This window comes from Ovis canadensis, chromosome 4 (assembly GCF_042477335.2).
Source record: "Ovis canadensis isolate MfBH-ARS-UI-01 breed Bighorn chromosome 4, ARS-UI_OviCan_v2, whole genome shotgun sequence".
Lineage (NCBI taxonomy): Eukaryota > Metazoa > Chordata > Mammalia > Artiodactyla > Bovidae > Ovis > Ovis canadensis.
The window spans coordinates 25309971-25327248 of NC_091248.1; the positions used below are offsets into that span (position 1 = coordinate 25309971).

General features: G+C 38.0%; 2 protein-coding genes across 2 annotated transcripts in view; one reads left to right on the forward strand and one right to left on the reverse strand.

Annotated features, from left to right (window-relative positions):
• The window catches only part of CALCR (calcitonin receptor), a 114007-nt gene that overhangs the window by 95421 nt on the left and 1308 nt on the right, over nucleotides 1-17278 (reverse strand). The gene's annotated exons all lie outside the window — the stretch shown is intronic.
• The window catches only part of GNGT1 (G protein subunit gamma transducin 1), a 369003-nt gene that overhangs the window by 13474 nt on the left and 338251 nt on the right, over nucleotides 1-17278 (forward strand). The gene's annotated exons all lie outside the window — the stretch shown is intronic.

Consider the following 17278-nt stretch of genomic DNA (forward strand, 5'->3'; position numbering starts at 1 on the left):
AGAGGTATTGACGGATGTATACAGAAAGACCTCACTTCTCTAGGGTAGATGATAAAGAGAAATGCTAGGCCACAGCAGGTGAGCATTTGTAATTTTGACAAGTCATACTAAAATCACCTGTGTTTCTTTGATTGTTAGTGTGGCTAAATGCCTTATTATAATAACTTTGGCCATGTGGTTCATCTTCCATGATTTATAATCTTATTTTTTTTTAATTGGACTTTTTATTTCCTAACCTGTCAGGTGTTTTGTATTAAGCTCAGAACTATAACACCTAAGTAGCAACAAATACATTTTATCCCTTCTAGTACATTTACAGTTTTAATTTTCACACTTAGACCTGCAATATATCAGTATTTATGAGTATGGTACAATGCAGACATGCATTTTGAATTTCTCATCATTTCACCACTGATTTGAAATGCCAGTGTTATCATATGTTAAATTTCGAGGTGTTTCTGGCCTCTTTATCCAGTCCCATTCATCTATTTATGCTTTTCTGTGTCTATATCATGGTATATTAGCTATTTCCATTTCATGACATGTTTTGACCTTTGATAAGGCAAGACCCTGACTCCTTTTAGTCTTTTGGTTATATTTACTTGTTTACCACCCATCTTCTGCATTAGAATACTTTCTGGGAAGCATGGCCTTGTCTCTTTTATTACTGTATTTCAATTGTCAAAAACAATGCTTAGTCCAGAGTGAGCACTTAATACATGTGGTTTGAATAAACAAATTTAAATCTAAGTCTCTTTTACATCCATATTTTTTCTTTCTCTTAAAACTTTTTTTATTGTTAAAACAAATATAGAAAACATAAAACAAAAAAACACCCTTATAACTACTGCCCTGTATCCAATGTTTAGAAAGAAATAAAGCAATTTCTGTCTTTTATATAATCATCATGCCAGTAGTCATAGTTTCCAAAGCTGTCGTGTTGGTAGGATCTTTATTTCTTTGTACACCAAGGTTTGACAACTGTTTAATTATCTGTACTATTTAAAAGTACATTATTCTGCCATTTGTTTCAGGAAGAAAAATAGCTACTTCCTGGGACTTCCACCTTTAGTGGTCAGCTCGATTATTTCGTCTAAAGCATTTTTATTACCTGATATAAATCTATAAGGCCCGAAGCTAAATGCTGTGACCACCCCCCACCACTTCTCACCTTTAGGTGTAGTGAAGAGTTTCTGGCAAAAGACCTGGTACTTGAAAAAAACATTTTGAATATTTGTACTCTTTACTTTTCATGGAGCATCTTTAAAAAATATGTTGGCCTTTGAATACAAATATTTTCAAGCCCTTTTCATAATCAGTGCATTTGATAATTGAGATTCCTAAGTGTAATCTTTCTCTCTCTCATTCTCTCACTGGTGTCCCTGTCTCTTGAACAACTTTCCTTTGGAGGTCCAGCCTTATTATCTTCCCTGTCACATGGCTGACAGACCATGTGACAAGCTCTCTGCTGCACAACTATACCCCACATCACAGGAAGATATGAAACTTAATATTTGTTAAAATTCTTTAAATTCAAGATATTTATTCTCACGACACATTGTGTATTCCTAAACACTTGTCCCTGACTATATTAGAAGCAGCTGTTTAAGATCCCAGATCACTAATGAGCTCAAAGCAAGAGATGGAACTCTAAATTAGAGCCTGCTATATTAAGAGAAAACCCCTCTGAAAGAAAAGGAATTGGTTTTCCTTCCTCATTCACGTGCTCTGAGGACTGAAACATGTCATACTTCTCCTTTTTCTTAAAAAGACAGAAGCTTCTTATTCTTTAGCATTATGATGGAAACAAAGCTTCTTTGTGAGCAATCATTGAAATGCCTACTTTTTCTAATCTGCCATTGGCAATCAAAGCCACGCTGTCTTCTAGGGAGATGAAGTTGCTCTTCAGGTGATTTAAATAGAAATAAACAACACACTGATGATCAGTGTTTGTAATTTAGAAAAACGGATCTGCTAGTTCTGGACTAGTCACACAATGAGGTCTTTTTTTTTTATAGACATAAAAGTCACGGATCCACTTTCAAATTTTATCTTCCCATGAAACTGATGACCTTCAGTGACTCCCTCCTTTATGTCCGGCAAGATCTTACTTTTTATTATCATCTGGTGATCTTTACAATTTCCATTCCCACTTGGCTTTGTTTTACTGTTTTTATTGGATGGATATATGCAATCAATCATTTTCATTTCATCTGATTTTCCTGCTGATAAACTTATGTACTGTGTCCATATGGACAGCATCATCTAAAACATACATCTACAGAATAATGGAGGCACATTTAAATCAATGGGATTTCTCAGGGGTTTGCCATTAGTGGAATTGTGGTGTGGGATAGCAGAAAGAAGGTTTGGGGTTCACATAAAATTGTGGGTGAGGGGTAACCAAGGGAAGCTTTGGGCTGTGAACAGAACTAGGCTCAAGCCCCAACTTTGTTACTAAACTAAATGGACTCCTTTAGCACACATTTTAAGCTGAGTTAAAGTTTTCTTTTCTATAAAATGAGGATCAAAACAATTATAAAACAGCAGTTACTGACTGCTGTTTATCTTGTGTCATTCTTGACACTTTTCCTACTTTATAGTAAATCTGTAAATAATTCTTTGATAGAAATAATTCCTTCTTTAAAGGAAGCGGAGTTAGCTAAGCGAGGCCAAAAAAATGCTAATAAGCAGTACATTCTGCAGTATCCTTTAACGCATGTAGTGCATTATAGAGTGTTGAGTGGGAATCAAATGAGATACTGAATGTGAATTTACTTCCTAGATGCTGTGTGCTTCACTCAACCAAGGCTTAGGTGTTCTGTATATGAAGAGGGCTATACTGTAAAGATATGTGTATTCACTGATACCATTTCCTTTCAAGTATAACCTGTTTCCTTGAAAATTTTTTAAAAACTCTAAAGTGGTACTTACTAGCATAAGAGTTAATCTTGGGAAATTTTACAGAGTTTGCTTTCTGTACCACTCTTCATCCCTAGCAGAGTTCTTTTTCAGAAAAGCCTTGATTTCAAAATTTATTAATAAGTACAATTCCTCTCCCCTTGTCTCCAATGTGAGGTAGGGGACATAGGGTTGATGAATTCATAATTTTTAAATGAAGAGTCTTTTAAAAACCTGTCATCAACTGTTATCATCATTAGATTAAGAAGAATGGATTTTTTTTTTTTTTTTTGCTCCAGAAAGGGATGAATATATCTCAGAACAAAGCACAATCCTTTAAACTGAACACACTTAGTGGTAGGACAAACTCTTGACATGCTCTTTGAGCTTTTTAATTTTGCTGTCAGACAGTGAAACCTCATCATGGATCCACACGGGTCATCAGATGAAATCTGAGAACTCCTATTTTAAAGACCATGTGGGACTGTGAAAGATCATGACTGAGCAGCAGACAGACCTGGGTGAGAAAGTATGTTCTGCTTTTCATAGCACAGGATGGCGTGCCGCTCTACCATGGGCTCTACAGTTTGGCTGTTTGCACTGAAATCTTGCCTCTGCTTCCAGTTTCATCATCTTTCCTTATGTCTCTAAGGCTCATTATTCCCGGGAAGTAAAAGGAGTATAATAATAATGCCGTGATTATTATGAGTATTAAATGGGATAATTCACTTAAGAACGTAGTAAGCCCTCCAAAATGTTAGTTTTTAAATTAATCTATTATTAACATATTATTCATAATTACAATTATCTTTATTTATTTTCTTATTATTCATTTATTTAGCTTCTTTGATTTTCAGTTTACCTATCTGTTACATGGAAATAAACATAGCTAGCTTGCAGGATTGTTGTGGAGCCTAAATGAGACAATACGTGTTGGTGCATAGAACGGCATTTATCAAAAGCCCAATACATGGTAGTCCTTACAATTTTTTGTGGCATCTCTCTTCCACATTCCCCTAGTGCATGCGCAGTTGGCAGGCGGTCCTTGACATCTCCAAGCCCCTCTTTGGTGTTGTACTTGGAACTCTGTCCCAGCCAATCCCTCCATCATCTGCCTAAAAACTCACCTGTCCCATCTATTTGTCCCTTAAGGTCCTGAATGCACCTGAAAGCAATTCCATCAGCAAACTGCCTTGGGAAAGTTTTGAATGTTATTTAAACAAGCACACTGAAAAATCCTAAAAGCAAAACACATTCGTGATTATCACTTAAAAACTCAGCAATACCTATTTCGGAGCTCAGCTTAAAAGTATTGTGAAGATGAAAGAAAAAAAGACAAGAGACTCAAAAAAATTTTTTTTTCCGGCTTGGAAACAATGAATAATGGTAAGACCAGATACGATTGTTTTCTCTTCTGCCTAAGTCTATGTTCATGTCCATCAGCCTGGACAAATCAAGGGGGCCCCCCAAGGTGCCATCTAGCTCCCCACATTTCTACCTGCTAGTTATTACAGGGGTTATGTCTGGATCTCGACCCTTTCTTTTCTTTATTGTGGGGTGGCATCTGGCAGTTGTAGATTCTGGACAGTGATGAGATCAAAAGGAAGAGTAAATTCAGCTTATACTGCTATGATCTGATGGAGAATTCTCCTTGATAGAGAATGTCCTATTTTCTTTCTAATACATACCTCCAAATCTAAAATCTGTTCAATGCACCATGGTATGAAACTAGAACAGCTATTTTTTCCTGTCCCCCCAAAACATCTGACTAAGGGGATAAAGGGAAATATCTATGTGATACCGGAGGTGTCATATTTCCTGTATTTCTTCATCTGTATGATGAAGGGGTTGGATTAGGACCGCTAAGATCTTCTCTAATTATCTGTAAGAAGATGCATACTAAGGAGCGGGGAAAAGGTAGTTTTAGAAGATTGATAAGTGGCTGAGAAGAGGGAGCATGAGAGAAAGGTGTTACGTTCTTTTACAAAGTCATCAAACACACAAGCAGGTCATGGACTAACTTAAAGGAACGTAACTAGGTGTTAAGAATCTGAATGAAATTTGGGGACAGGCACACACAACAAATGGATGGTGAGAGACAACTCTTATTGTCAAAACCTGGTGTTATTAAAACTTTGGGTTTTATTCTGAATCATTTAGCTGGGCATTTAAATAAATATGAAGAAGGACTTGAAAGTATTGTCCTTGTTATGCTAAGAGGTGGTACAGACTGGAAGGGGGCTGGAAAAAAATCGTTGAATCAACAAAGAAAGGTTCCATCTCTCCTTTCCAGCTCCAAACTGTTACATCAGAGTCAGTCCATTCTTCTTCGGTTTGTGAGCCAGACTGCTCTTTGGCTTTCTGGCAGAGAAGAACTTAGGCTAGGATTAAATAAATTATACAAGGCAGTGTCTACAAAACTTTGGACTTCTGCTAAATTGATTAGGCTAATTTGCCTATCTGAAGGTTCCCTAAACAGAATAGGATGATAAGTGCTCTGTTCTGCTACAGACACTGATCAATCTTCAGAAGTATTCAAGACAAGTTTCTGTGTTAAAGACCAAGTGATTTTTTTCTTTTTCTTTTTCTTTCTGTTCTCAGAGGATATTTTGTGTTAACTGAGGGTAATATAAATATTTCTCTGTAATATTTTGAGATTGATAAAGGGCAAAGATGATCCTGAGTCCTTTTATTTTTCTTGAGTACTTAGAATGTAGTCTGGAGAAGGAAATATCAACCCACTCCAGTATTCTTGCCTGGAGAATCCCATGGATGGTGATGCCTAGTAGGCTACAGTTCACGGGGTCGCAAAGAGTCGGACACGACGGAGCGACTTCACCTTCACCTAGAATGCAGTATCATATCACATTGATACAGTAACTATTAAGAGTAGATTTTCTTTTCCAACTAGATTGAAATGAAATAAAACTGCTTCTCCTGGTGCTGTATGCACATTTCCACCCCATTCATGAAGGTGATTACACTTCATACAGCTTTGGAGGATTAAACCTTCTTCCTGTATAGTACATTCATTTCCCTTGACTCTAAAATGATAACCTACTGCTGGAAAAATGACCTGATTCACAGTGAAACTGGATAGGCTAATGCGAAGCAGTTAGGTTCTAGATCAATATTCTGTGAAATACCCCAGAAACACATGTTTTCCATTCTTTCTTTCATTATTCTTAAAATGAGCCGTAACAGTGGAGGGGGAAAAAAAGCTTTAGACTGAAACATACCACATAATAGAATATGTGAAAAACTAAAAAATAGTGAACAAAAGAGCTAAAATGGATATTAGAAAGGAAAATAACTGCAGATATGGTAAATAAACTAAAAACATATCAGAGATGGTAAATAAAAATCACTTGCAAAAGGCTGAGCAGCTTGAACACGGAAACACACACAGATTTTCCTTTGACGATCTGAACAGATTCCCCACCCCCTCCCCCACCCCCTGCACAAGTACACAGAGTGCCAAAGCGGTCATCTCACAGGGAAATAAGGCCATTCACAACACGTGGAAAAGTGCTGCCATGCTCCAAAATAGATCTTGGAAAGTTTATCATCTTCAAGTGAGTGAATAGGAAACTTGACCATTTTTAGACTGATTAAAATTCAATGTATTTGTACTCGCCATTTTTGGAGCAATTTTTTTTTTCCCTCCACATCATTAAAACCCTATATATCATGGGTTTCTGACTAATTTTCATGTAAGGAATCAAGATAAAGTTTTGAAATTCTATTTGAAACTATATTTTGCTAAGACAAAATTTTGCTTTTGTTTTTAAGTAGAAATTGCACCTTTACAATAATAGAACAAAGTTTTTGCATTTGACTCTGCTTCTTATGAATGAGATGTCAACTTGGCAAAGCGTAATTTCCCCTTCTTATAAACCACAGTGGAATACTATCACCTCGGGTGCATCCTATGACAGCTAGAGACATTAAGATTTAGAACAAATAAGGAAAACCACTTCAATTTCTTTAATTTTCTAAAAAGAGAGAAATCCATGGATCCTCTGTTGAAAAAAATTTTAAAGTGAAAGACATTTTGCATTATTTATTTATCAAATTTTATTTTATTGAAGTATAGTTGTTTATAATGTTGTGTTGACATTTTACATCATGATAACAACACTTTGACTGTTAAGCTTTTAACATAAATGTACAATAAACACATTTTTCTTTTAGGATTTACTTACTCTCTGAAGCCAGACCTCCTTCATTTTCCAATTCTGTCCTGGGTTGGCTGTGTGTTCTTCCATAAGTAACTTACCTCTATGTGCTTCCGTTTCCTTATTGTGCAAAGGGGATAATAACTGTACCTACCTGAGAGTGTTGCTATGAAGATTAAATATATTAATATCTATAAAAGGCTTAGAACATTACTGGCTCATAGTAGGTGCTATGTAATTATTAGATCATTATTGAAATATTTCAATAAATCTATTTTATAACCAAGCTTCCTTGAAAAATTTTAATACATACTTTCCCTGAAAATGAAAAATTACACACTTTGTTGTGAATCAGATATTGGTTAAAGTTTCACATTGGACTTTGTTCCTGTCAGTCACAACACCAAAACTTAATTCCAAACAACCTACCATGTATAAGTTGGTTATTGTGACAGAATGCCTTTTTTTCAGCTAGTTTTGCATATTGCAACTTGAAATACTTAGTGAAAAATCCTATTTGAACCAAAGAATTCATGGAAAGTTCTTCAGCATTTTACTTAGAAAAGCCTGTCTTTATATATAGGCAGCAAAGCAGGTAGGTGATAATCTTGGTTGGTAAAAATTAGATTCAACCAAGGCTGTGAACAGAAGATATAATTATGAATATTTATAAAAATGATTAGTTTTTTTAAGAAAACACATATCCTCCAAAGCGATATAGACTAAAATTAGCTCTTACAAGCCTGGATATGGTTCTGTCTCAGCAGGTACCAGACCCGTTTAGACTCATGAATATGACATCATATGGTCAATCCCACTGTGAACAGCTGCATCTAAGAGGAAATTTGAAAATGATCAAAAAGGCCCACCTGCCCCAAGCCACCCTTGCATCAGTACTTAAAGTTCCTGTTATCTTAACTTTTTGAAAAGGCAGATTTCCCAAAGATTTTCAGCAGGGTATTAAGAACTGCTGTATCACAAAAGGGTCTTGTGGCTACGTAAATTGAGAAATGCTGTGAGGACAAGATTAAATGAATATATACCTTCATTTGTTAAATAGATATTAATTGAGTGCAGGAAATAAAAAGAATCAACAGGGCAGACCCGATGGGCTTTATATTCTAATGAAGGTGATAGAAAAGAGACAAGAACGGGAAATAAAATGATTATGAACTGTTCTAACTGGTAGGAAATAATCACGGAGCTGAGAGAGAGAGATGAACAGGGCAACACAGACTTTAGAAAGCGTGATTGACTGTGGTGGGCCTCTTTGAGGGGGTGACATTTAAGCTAAGGTTTGAAGTAAGGGAAGCAGCTAGAGATGTGAAAATGAGTGAAAGAGCATCTCGGACGGAGGGAAGAGCTCCTGTGGAGGGTGTGAGGAGGAAAAAGACGTGTTGTGCTCTGGTGAATGGATCGAGCGGAGTGCGGTGGACTGAGGGGTCCCGGAAAATGAGATGGGAGCAACAAGGATGGGACAGCCAGGTCACAGAGCTCTAGAGGCCACGACAAAGAGTCGGGCAGCAAGGGCACGGGTGTGGTGGAAAGCCCTTAACGATGCTGCACGGTGGGGGGCGGGGGGGACCTGCTCTGATCTACATGCTGGGAGTTTACTTCAGGCGCTGAGCAGAGACTATGTAAGGGAGGGGTGCAAGGCCTAGTGAGCAGGCCAGCCAGGAGCCCCGGAGCAGTCCCTGCAAGGGATGACCCTGGCTGGTTACACTGCCCGTGGAGGATACAGGGCAAATAGGACTTCGGAGCTTTTAATATGCTCCAGGGTAGCATCAAGCTTCAAATTTGATACTAAAGATCCAAACTGATTTGGTCAGATAACACATGTCAGTGAATGCCAGGTTCAAGAATTACCTCCTGAATCATTGATAACGCAATTGTTTTTTTCTTGAAGAGAGTAAGGGTTTATGCCATACTAGGTCATCTGCAGATGGCAGGGTTTGCAGGAATAGGGTAAAGGAAAAGCAATTGATTTGAGGGTGGGGGCAAAAGGGAGTTGAGGGGAAGACTGTGGAAAGACAAGCAGTGGGGCTTTTTCTTAGGAGAACAGGTTTCTGGAATAAAGGGGAACACCGTGAGCCGTAGGGCTGTGGGAAAGTAAGGGAAGGGAGGGGGCTCCAGAGACAGGCTGCGCCTCTTATGGAATGTAGCCCAGGGCCATTCTTATTCATGTGTTTAACGCTCCATGTGGTCATCTCTAAGTACATTCATGCAAATATTTGCCTGTGAATGTTCTTGACTCCCCGCCCTTTTGCAGACTCTTCAGGGAGAGCACTGGGCTTGGAGTCAGAAGGCTGGAGTTTACAGGGCAGCACTGTCATCTACTGGTGGGGAAGTACGTCATCTCTGCCTCAGTCTGCTCTTTAGCGAAAGTGTTCGACTCCAGATCAAAAATATGGATAAAATATTAGCTACCGAGAAAGCGTATGGCATCACCTCAAACACTAGGAGTGCCTTTTCAGAAATTAAAATGCAGCTTAGAGAGAGACAACTTCCAGCGTTGATATATGCTGACTCCAAGTTGCCACTACTCAAATCTGCCCCAATTATTAACATTTCAGCAGCTGAGAAGAAAGGCCAAGTTTCTCATTGACCTTCTATTCACTAAAATGATATATCTAATTTGCAAGAATATATGTTTTCCTCATTGGAGGCAATAAAATCATTCTTGTTTTGAATGAGGAAAAGAAGCAAGCCTGTAAAGTCTCGTTGTTCTTGAATTGGCCCTCGAGCAACAGTGATCACTCACCACTTTGCTGGGATTTTTTCTTTTGCCTTAATGCCATCTTTGCAGTCTATATGATGTTAGGGATGAAAAAGTGTTCTAATATTGTTCTGACTTTTTAGCCCTGTGGTGGGTCCAGGGAATGAGGTGTTAAAGCAATTTGCATTATTGCGCTCTCTGTGCCAGGCGGGAACTTCTCTGAATCTTGGGCTAAAGAGATCCCACCTCGATGTCCATAAACACTGACATTTTCTACACTCTCCTGCTTGTAAGAATTCTGTCAGACTTAAGGTTAGCAACAAATAATTATGCTGAAGTTTGGGTTAATTAATGTATGAGTTGAGTCCATTTGAAATTTAAATTTGGCAGCAGTACACTTCACCTGTCCTTTTTTCCCTTGTTGCCCAAGTTGACTTTATGAAAATCCCACCAGAGAGGAAATTTCTAAAAAATGGCAGAACTTTCCTTTAAAACTTATCATCAAAGTGATAACTTTTTCCTAGTCTAGTCCTGGGGTAAGTGCTATTACTTTTGGGCTCCAGAAAGGGATAAATACAGTTTTCATAGTCAGCGGACACCAAATTCATATTTGTTTACAACAAATTAATTTGCTTAGTTCATAGAAATAGGCTGGGTCAGACATAAAAGCCTAAAGTCCTAGAAGAACTAATGTCACATTTCGCTGCTGTGCAGGAAATTCTTACATATATACATAGCTACCTAGAATGCCCACTTGGCATATGGCGTGAACCAGGGGAGGCTCAGGAATGCAGACGAATGTGTCCAAATTCCTGGGCGTTGGTTACTGAGACAGGCTTAGTTCCTAAAACCCTAGTGGGTGTGAAAACTGAGCTTGACACCGCTAGAGAGACTGACTTATTGTCCATGGAGAAGTGCTCCCCATTCCATTGGTTATTACAGGCTCTGATCATTCAAGACAATTCATATATACAATTCTAATAAAAGATGTCTAAGTTGTCATCAAAATTTCATTTGACTGCAATTGTGAAATAAACCAACCTTTTGGCATTAGGCAAACAGGCCTGAGTTCCAGCTCTGCCGCTTCCAAGAAGCTTGGTGAGCCTCATTGGCTTTCCGTGTCTCTGCTTCCTCACCTATGGAGTGGGATTGATAATCTTCCATAGGTCTGTCATGAGAAGTGACGGCACATCACTCTCTCCAGCACAGTAGGACTTCAATGAATTATACGTAATTATTTTATTTATATTCCTAACGTGAGAATTAATTGCTCCCAGGATGTCAGTCCATATTGGTATTATGAGAGAGGTCAGTTCTATTTTTTCCCTTTTCTACAGAAAATAAATACTACTTAAGTAGCTTCTGCCTAGTCCAAAATGCATGGGTGAAGTAGAAGAATCCACTCTGTGATTAAGAAAGTGTAAAGAGGCTGGTGGGAAACGCTTCTGCATGCCTAAACAAAATGCTATGCTCTGAATAGGTAAATTCTGTTTTAAATGCTCAATGAAGAAAACAGAGTTGGCTCTTCCAATCAACACCAACTCAATCCGGAAATAAGAGTGTGGATGTAAGAAGCTCTGAGATGTGAATGGATTATTGATTTGAGAGAGAAGGGGCTAAAATCTGTAGCAATATTGAGCTGATACCATAAAGGTGGAAAAACTTAAGCCTCAATGTAACAAAAATAATTACAGGGGAAAAAAAACATGGCCATGTTTAGGTAAATTTAACCCATTTCTCAAAGAGAAGAGATGGTTTCTTGTGTGTGCTGAATACGGGATAAATATGTGACTGTCCTTTTTAGTATAGTAGGGAAAAAAAACAACAGATATTCCACAACAGAAAATGGAGAATAAAATGCCATTAAACAAATATAAAATGGTATACTTTGTGATCCAAAATTGGCATCTTTCACTAGTATAATTCACTTGTGCAGCTTCTAAGTACACACATATTCTGGGAGACATTTGGGGGCCGAAAGAGGATATTTCTAGATACACTGTTATATCAAAGAGATTAAGAGTTTATTTCAATGAATGAATGACAAGAGGGAAGAATCCTTTATACACACAGAGGCACACACACAGGTGTGCATGCGCGCTGCCTCTGGAAGCCCCAAGGAAAGAGATGTCACAGGGTGTGATATCTTGCTTGAAAGCAGGGGCATTGATCACTGGAAAGACTTTAAAAAGAAGCAGTATTTCAGTTAAACTATCGGGAATTGTCAGATTTCAAAAAGGGGAGATAAAGTAATGAGTATATATCAAGCTGACTGAAACTGTCGTGTACACTCAGCGCTTGCATTTCCTCACTTCTCGTTCTTAGTTAAATCCAGCTGCAATCTCTCAATCCTTATCCCATTTGACTTATTCGCAACATTGAGTCTAGGTGCCTGCCCACTTTATCCTCTCTGGTTTCCCTAATACAACATTTTCTTGTGTTTCTTCCTTTCATCTAACCTTTCATCTCTATCTTTATTACAGGCTCATTTTCCACTGACCCTTAAAAAATTGGCTTTCTCGAATAGATGTTCTTATTTTTCTGCTTGCTTTTGTCCCTTCATTTTTGACTCTCTTTTTTTTTTAAACTTCTCTATAGGCTACACCCTCCATTCCTACACCATCAGCTGAAATAGATATATGATTGTCTCCCAAACCTGTACCTTTAGTACAGAACTCTCTCTTTTGAAATGCATTTCTGTATCTACTTCTATTGGACATTGCCCACTTGGATAAGCCAAATGCATCACATTTCTAATTAAATTCTTTATCTGCCTTTCCCAAAATATTATCTGTCCTACGTGAAGGACATCCATCTCTCCTGTAATCTGCATAATCTCCTATAATCTGAAAGAAACTTGAAATTGATCACACCATCGTTCCTTTCCCTCACTGTTCCTAGTTCACATTTCTATCATTCATCAACTACCCTTGCAGACCCCTGTAAGCTCCTGCTTTTGTGTTTTGTTTTTCCCTTTTTCTTTTCTATCTCCACCAAGGTGACTCGAATTGTTTCTCCTCTCTGTTACTGCAGAAGGTATTTTGATTAGTCCTGGCAAGGTCCGCAGGGTCACAAGAGGCTTCCATGCCGCTGTGCTAAAGGGTTTGCCCTTCATCATGAGGGCAATGGGGATCCTTGAAAGAGCTAAAAGAGGACATTTAAATAATCAGATCTGCCATTTTGGCACATCAGTCTGGCTGAAAGATGGGACGCGTATTAGAATGGAAGGCAGATTCCGTACTGCTCTAATACCGGGTTGGCTCAGCAAGACTGGATCTTGTCGGAGCTGTAGGTGCTTCTCCCCCCACCCCGGGCCTTCGGCTCCATGTCCTGCATTGCAGAATACCTCGTGGGTGCCTCCGGATACCTGTGGCTTCTCGCAAATCACCATGTTGGTTCAAGCCTCCAGGGCTTTTTACTGTCTGCTGTCATGCCTATAACACAGCTCATCTCTTCCCCTGCTTATCTGGCTCATTGTTTTGTCACTTAAATGCTGAATCATGTCCCCATTTAGGGTCACCTCCCTCGGAACGCTTCCACGGTGTCCAGCTCGGGGTTGTTCCTCCCTGGGCAGCGCTCACTGGCGTTTGTCTGTTGGAGTACTTACCCCACGGGTCCGTGATTATCTGTTGGGTTGTCTGACTCTTCCAGTCTCTGTGAAGCCAGGAACTGTAATTTGTCACAATATGCCCGGACTAGGACGGCAATGGGCATTTAGTAAATATTTATTGAGTTTTTAAATATGAACAAAGCTATGAGGATGGTAATTTGTTAGACGTGTTACTGGGGAATGTTGAATATGTTTTGAAGGACGGGGAAGGTGATATTTGAAATGCCAAATTCTGAACTACCAGACAAATAAAAGGCAAGAATTAGGGATGGGGCTGCCGGAAAAAAACTAAAACCAAAGTCAAGCAGCTCTGCAACTAAACCATTAATGTAAAGGGGCCCCCTCCCACCCACACCACAATTCTGAGGCAACAGAATATCAATTCAAATTGCCCGCTGAAAATTTTCATAAGGGCTGAAAATGAAGGAGAGACTGGATTCAATATTTGTGGCATCACTATGGCTTTGGAACTGGAATTAGGAAGCTGTTGAGCTTTTCTACTTGGCTTAGATAGGAAAGATAAAATGAGATCACATCATGAAAGCTCTTCCATGCTAGGCTGAAGAGTGGTTCTAAGTCTTAGGCTCCCAGGGCAATCACTGAATAATTACGAATACAGGGGGACAAAATGGGAGCTTAGTAAACAAGTCTGACCATGTGTGTAACACTGAATGCATTACAGAGAGACTAAACATGGCTGAATATTTGGGGAACATGTAAGTATTTTGTTAAAGGTAATAAGCTTAAATGAGAGGGGTGGCAGTGAAACTACGCAGAAGAAAAATGCAGCTTCCATGAGAAAAATCTGGAGTAGCCTTGAGACTTGATAAAACAGAAGCAAGATACACATTTGCAAACAGAAATTTTAATGAAATAGAATGGTTAAATACTGATTACAAAAGCAGAAAATACTTCATGGAGCCAGATACTTTATTTCTTTGAGAAACAGCTCCTTGGGTTTAGAGTATTTGTATTATTCCTCTACAGAGAATACCAATTCATATGCTACTTTTAATAAAGAGAGGTTTTTCATTTGAACAAAGACATAATCTTATACTTCAGGTACCCAGAGGAACCCTGGGGTATCCTGCAGTGCAGGTCAAGGGCATGGAGCCAAAGGCACAGTGGGAGAAGCACAGTCAGCTTCCATGAGAAATGGTCTTGCAGAGCCGGCTGGCTAGCTGGGTATTAGACACCTTTAACTGCACTCCTTGATCCACGCTTCTGACAATAAAAATTTTCTTAAAAAAAAAAAAAAAGCACTAAACTACATTCCAAACAGACAACACCCTTTTCGGAAAAACAATTCAAGAAAACCGCACTAGCAAATATTGAGAAATAGATTCTGATGACATTTTCTATCAATTCTTCCCCCTCTCAACTTCATTGCTAAAATAAAATTATAAAAACTTAACACCTTTCCATATTACTAGTTTTCTACACTCATAAAGTGAAGGCAGAAACATAAGTTAATATTTTCTGTGTTTTGATAGAAAACAAGTTAATACCATGGTGACAACACAAAATATTATCACTTGGTTTGTAATACTCATTTGTAATTTGTTTTGTAATACCCATTATATAGACCTCTATAAGATCATATCAATGTTGAAAAGCGCAGAGTGGTCACATAAAATAATGCTTTTAATTGTAATTAAAAAGTTGAATAAAATCTCATAGCTGAGTGGAATATTACTTATGTATTGGTCATTCTCTACTGACCTTGAGGACAGGTCATTATTTGTTTAGGTACCTTCAGGCTTAATGGAATGCTTGGCATACCATAAATAATCACAATGCTTTTTGAATAAATGACATTTAAAAAATATACCACTTACATAGAACCTACTATGTACCAGGCACCTAATCAAAGTGATTTACAGACATTAATTCATTTAATTCTCTTTAGAAAAACCTGATTTCATGAAGAGAATTAAGATACACAAAGGTTATATAATTTGCCCCAAACCATACAGCTTCTTCTAGAAGATGGTAGAGTCAGGCATGAAACTCAAGGAGAGCCCTGTCACAATCCGTGTTCTTAATTAATACTGCTTTGTGAAAAATGCTGTCTTTAAATTAAATAGATGTACATATATAAATATGTGTATTAACTTTATTTTATAACAGCATTGAACTTAGAAGACCAGGGTTCAAACACACATTAGATTTACTCAGTTTGTGGCAAGTTTGAACAAGTTTGAACAAGTTCATTAACCTAATGGGTTAATTTCCTTATAGGTAAAATCAAAAGAAAAGCTGGTACCTCATAAGGCTACTGTAAGCTTTAAAGAAAATAATTTACGTGAAAATACTAGACTATAGTCGGCACCGGGTTATGCTATTTGGTGTGCCGAGAAACATGGTACTATTTTCTTCTTTTCTGCCTTCAAAAGGGTACATATTTGCATATTACACATCATATAGATCTTAGCAAAAAGGAGACCAAATTCTGTATTTGGTAAAACATTGTTTCCAGTAGCTCTTAAAACTAGAGTTAATTTATTAAACCATTTTCTGGACAGTCAGATAAGCTTCAGACTCAATAGCTTGTTTTTTAGGAAAAAAAAAAAAATATATATATATATATATACACACCAGAAACCATTATGGTTTAAACATCTACAATCAATGGAGGAAAAATATATATTTCTTCTATTTGGGATATAAGGTTATAAATATTAAAAATAAAATTAGACCCACAATAGAACATGAGGCATTTATGTTCCAAGACTCTCCGACATCACCCGACTCTACCAAACCTGACGGGAACCACCTGGGTCAGTGGCTCCCAACCATGGCTGAAGATTACAATCACATTGAAGAAGCCATCACAATGTAAACCCCCTCATCAGATAATCTGATTTAATTGGTTTGAGGTAGGGTCTGGGCATCTTTTTTTTTTTTTTTTTTTTAAGCTCTCCCATTGATTGTAATTTGCAGCCTGAGTTGAGAACACTGGTTTAGGTTATCATTGAAAACATCACCAGTCTCTTATTTCCATTTCATTTTTACTCTAATAAAAACCAGCAGTAGATAATATTTTCATTCATATCAACATTGAAAGAATCTGAGAAGTTCACTAAGAACAGAGTTTTCTTCGACTTCGAGCATCATGAAACAAAAGAACTCTAAGATTATGTGTTCTTGTGAATACGTTATAATAAGGATTTCATGTTTACCATATTGGGTATGTCGGTATGGTCAATAAATAAACTTCGAGTACTTTACAAGGATTGACTATTATTCTTGTGGCTATAGTTTCTGAAATTAACTGTAGATTAGAGGCATGGGACCAAAGCAAATCCCGACCAATGGATGTTTTGACCCATGTTAAAATACTGAGTAGAAATGAGTGCGCACTGAGAATACTGACTTCAACTGCAAAGCTGTTTTGCAAAGCTAATCACCTTAGACCCTCTCATAACGCTAGCATAGAAAACCAGCAGTTTTGACCTTTTAAAGCTGGGTTCCAACTGGCCACAGACTAGGCTACCAACATGCTATTACAAATGATACTTTATACATCCCAAAACACCAAAGCCATTCCTACAACACTAAAACCATTAAAATCCCACAACACTAAAACCATTCCTACCATTGTCTCTAATGGTAAGTGAAGGTTGCCCAAATATATGGACTATTTGTTTTTCTATTACCATTTAAGACACACTCAAACTTGGACACTCTGCTTTCTAAAGATTAGTTTCAGAAACTACGCGGCTACACTTTGGTTTATTTTGAACATTTCACTTTCCATCACCCAAGAATGCAACAAATAACCTTGAATAGACGATTTGGTTCAGGTTAACTACGGCAGTCAGGGTCTCCTGAAGATCGGCGATGGAACCCTGCCTTCTAGTCTTGCATGCG